Source organism: Heptranchias perlo, chromosome 26 (assembly GCF_035084215.1).
Source record: "Heptranchias perlo isolate sHepPer1 chromosome 26, sHepPer1.hap1, whole genome shotgun sequence".
Classification (NCBI taxonomy): domain Eukaryota; kingdom Metazoa; phylum Chordata; class Chondrichthyes; order Hexanchiformes; family Hexanchidae; genus Heptranchias; species Heptranchias perlo.
In genome coordinates, this window is record NC_090350.1 from 43,770,296 (window position 1) to 43,775,034 (window position 4,739).

Here is a 4,739-nt window from a genome sequence, read left to right on the forward strand (position 1 = left end):
GAGCAAATAGTCTAATCACATTTACCTGCTCTGTCCCCTATCCATTCAACCCCATATCATTCCCTTCCCAATCTAATCTGGAATGTATCATAGTAAGTACAGCACAGGAACAGGCCATTTGGCCCATTGTGCCTGCTCTTTGAAAGAGCTGTCCAATTAGTCCCATTCCCCCTGTTCTTTCCCCATAGCCCTGCAAATTTATTCCTTTCACGTATTTGTCCAATTCCCTTTTGAAAGTTATTATTGAATCTGCTTCCACCGCCCTTTCAGGCAGCGCATTCCAGATCATAACAACTCGCTGTGTAAAAAGAATGTTTCCTCATGTTGCCTCTGGCTCATTTGCCGATCACCTTAAATCTGTGTCCTCTGGTTACCGACCCTTCTGCCACTGGAAACAGTTTCTCCTTTAGTTACTCTGTCAAAACTGTTCATGATTTTGAACACCTCTATCAAGTCTCCCTTTAACCTTCTCTGTTCTAAGGAGAACAACCCCAGCTTCTCCAGTCTCTCCACATAACCGAAGTCCCTCATCCCTGGTACCATTCTAGTAAATCTCTTCTGCACCCTCTCTAAGGCCTTCACATCCTTCCTAAAGTGTGGTGCCCAGAATTGGCCACAATACTCCAGCTGAGGCCTAACCAGTGTTTTATAAAGTTTTAGCATAACTTCCTTACTTTTGTACTCTATGGACGTCATTTTAGCACCCGCTATCGGGTGCGTTCCTGGCGGGGGGGCTCCGAAAATCGGAGAATCCCTGAGCTGGATCGGAGCCTGCGCACTTCCGGGTTCCCCACTGACGCGCTGGCATGCGCGCACAGCCCCGCTAGTGGGAATCCCGCAGGCAATTAAAGCCAGCGGGATGCCACTTGAAAGTATTTATTTAGGTATTTCAGGTCATTAACTGACCTGATTAAATGATTATGTGGGATTTTCAGCTATGAAGAGAGACTGGGAAGATTGGGTTTGTTTTCCTTGGAGCAGAGGAGGCTAAGGGGGGACATGATTGAGGTGTACAAAATTATGAGGGGCACAGATAGGATGGATACTAAGGAGCTTTTTCCCTTCGTTGAGGGTTCTATAACAAGGGGACACAGATTCAAGGTAAAAGGCGGGATGTTTAGAGGGGATTTGAGAAAGAACTTTTTCACCCAGAGGGTGGTTGGAGTCTGGAACTCACTGTCTGAAAGGGTTGTGGAGGCAGGAACCCTCAACATTCAAGAAGCATTTGGATGAGCACTTGAAATGCCATAGCATACAAGGCTACGGACCAAATGCTGGAATATGGGATTAGAGTAGACAGGGCTGATGGCCGGCGCGGACACGATGGGCCGAAGGGCCTCTATCCGTGCTGTATAACTCTATGACTCTATGGGACTGTTTCCCACACTGGGGGAAACACTCCCAGGTCAAATGGACGTGTTGCAGCTGTCAGCCTGTGGCAGCTGCAAAGGTCCATTTGACAGGTGGGGGGGAAAGAGACCCTCACCCATTGCAGGAGGCCACTCTGTCACTTGGGACAAAGTTTGGCCTCCACCACCCTCCTCCTAACAATAAAAGTCACCAACTTGCACACTTACCCCGGTGTCCAGACACATGTACCTATCTTGCGGACCCCCTCAGATGTACATCTTGCGGATGGGGGCCGCCGTAGCTGCAGTCATGACCTCCTCGGAGGGCGAACAGCCTCACCAGCCTCGCCATCCACCCCGTCCACCTCTGACACGTGGAGCTCCACAACAGAGTGCTGTGACACATCCACCTGTACAGCAGGAGGGAGGGCTATCGCAGGGAGAGATGCGTCGCAGAGGGCACTACCCTCGCCACAGGGTCCACAGACCGAGGCTCAGCTTCCTGGACCTCTCTGAGCAGCAGTGCACACGGAAGCTCAGAGTCACTCGACATGTAGTCATGGACATCTGCAGCCTCTTTCATGCCGAGCTGCTCCTGGCTGGCCCGAGCACCATCTTCTTACCTGTCGCTGTCAAAGTCACCACTGCCCTCAACAACTTCTCCTCTGTATCCTCCCAGGGTGCAACTGGGGATATCGCCGATGTCTCTCAGTCGTCTGCGCAAACGAGCCCTGCAAATACACCTACACCCACTCTGCAGCGACACAATGGGTGGTATCAGTTGTGGGTCCTCATAGTGATCCTCAGGAGAGGGCATTATTGCACAAACCAGACAAGATTCGCGAAGACGTGGCAGTAGTGGTGCCAATATAATTTGTAATGTGAGTTGGTCAGAAATTAAATAGAAGTAAAAACCATGACAAACCCTCAAACACCCTTGTGCATCCCCTTCATGCTCACGACACGTTTGCCTTACGCTGCCTACTGCACATATGTGATGCATGCCCTGTGGCTGCAGCACAGGTAGTGGCAGGTTGAGTGAGGCTGGCCGTGAAAGAGATGCACGAGAGGGTGAGTATGAGATAGAGCCATGAGATTGTATGAGGATTGGGTTGAGTGGTAGTGACGGGATGAGTACTTGCAAGGTGAGTAAGTGCAGGTAAGATGAGGATGAGGTTTGAGTGGGTGTGAGGGGTGATGTGACAGAGTAGTGTTGGCAGTGCAGATGGAGGTGTGAGGTGGGGGCGGTGATGTGGCAGACGGAGTGTAGGGGAAGTATACGTGTACTCACTTTGGCTGACCTACTGAGGTCATTGGAGCGCCTCCTGCACTGTATGCAGGTGGGCGATATGTTGGTTGCGCTGGTGACCTCCTCTGCCACCTCGAGCCAGGCCTTCCTGGTGGCAGAGGCAGGCCGCTTCCTCCTGCCCGCCGGGAGGAAGATCTCTGTCCTCCCCCTCCTCCTCACCCCATGTATTGATACCTGGAGTGAGGCATCATTAAACTGGGAGCAGCCTTCCCCCTGGGCTGCTCCATGCTGTACTTTTTGCTCTTTGTTGCAGCATCTGTCAGTGGAGGACTGCCCCTTTAAATAGAGCTCCCCCAGCTGACAGATCTTACTGCGCATGCGCAGCCTGCCCGACGCGCAGATCAGCAGTGGGGAACCCGGAGGAGCAGGTAGGTGGATCCAATTAGTGGATTGTCTGCTACGATCCCGCGGGAAGCTGACTAATTTCACCGGGCGCGTTACCCACGCGCCCAATAGCCCCCCCGCCGGAAACCCGCAGCCCTGCTAACATCGGGCCCTATGCCTCTGTTAATAAAGCCCAGAATCCCATATGCTTTTTTAACAGCCTTCTCAACTTTTCCTTCAAAGATTTGTGTACATACACCCCCAGGTCTCTCTGTTCCTGAACCTTCTTTAAAATTGTACCATTTAGTTTATATCGCCTCTCCTCATTCTTCCTACCAAAATACATTACTTCACACTTCGCTGCGTTAAATTTCAACTCCCTTGTGTCTGCCCATTTCACCAGTCTGACTACGTCCTCCTGAAGTCTGTTACTATCCTCTACATTGTTTTCTACATTTCCGAGTTTCTCGTCATCTGCAAACTTTGAAATTACACCCTCTATACCCGAGTCCAGGTCATTAATATATATCGAAAAGAGCAGCGGTCCTAATACTGACCCCTGGGGAACACCCACTGTACACTTCCCTCCAGTCTGAAAAACAACCATTCACCACTACTCTCTGCATTCTGTCCCCGAGCCAATTTTGTATCCATGCTGCCACTTTCCCTTTAATCCCACGGGCTTTAATTTTGCTAACAGGTCAATATTATGTGGCACTTTATCAAATGCCTTTTGAAAGTCCATATACACATCATCACCCTCACTACCCTCATCAACCCTCTCCGTTACTTCATCAAAGATCTCAATCAAGTTAGTCAAACGTGATTTTCCTTTATAAATCCGTGCTGACTTTACTTTATTAGCCCAGACTTTTCAAGTGCCAATTAATTTTGTCCCAGATTATTTTCTCTGGAAGTTTCCCCACCACCTACTCCTATTTCTTATGTATTACCCTCATCGACCCTCCTTGTTACCGCCTCAAAAAATTCAATCAAGTTAGTCAGACACGACCTTCCCTTAACAAATCCATGCTGACTGTCCTTTATTACTCCGTGCCTTTCTAAGTGACGGTTTATCCTGCCCCACAGAATTGATTCCAATAATTTGCCCACTACTGATGTTAGACTGACCGGGCCTGTAATTACTCGGTCTATCCCTCGCTCCCTTTTTAAACAACGGTCCTAGCACTGACCCCTGGGGAACACCATTGTATGCCTCCCTCCAGTCCGAAAAAGAACCATTCACCACTACTCTCTGTTTTCTGTCACTTAGCCAATTTTGTATCCATGCTCCCTCTGCCCCTTTTATTCCATGGGCTTCATTTTGCCGACAAGCCTATTATGCGGCACTTTATCAAATGCCTTTTGAAAGTCCATATACACCAATATATACATCAACCGTATTGCCCTCATCAACCCTCTCTGTTACCTCATCAAAAAACTCTATCAAGTTAGTTAAACATGATTTGCCTTTAACAAATCCGTGCTGGCTTTCCTTTATTACCGACACTTGTCCAAGTGACTATTAGTTTTGTCCTGGATTATCGTTTCTAAAATTTTCCCCACTGCTGAGGTTAAACTGACTGGCCTGTAGTTGCTGGGTTTATCCTTGCACCCTTTTTTGAACAAAGGTGTAACATTTGCAATTCTGAGTCCTCTGGCACCACCCCATATCTAAGGAGAATTGGAAGATTATGGCCAGTACCACCACAATTTCAACCCTTACTTCCCTCAGCAACCTAGGATGCATTCCATCA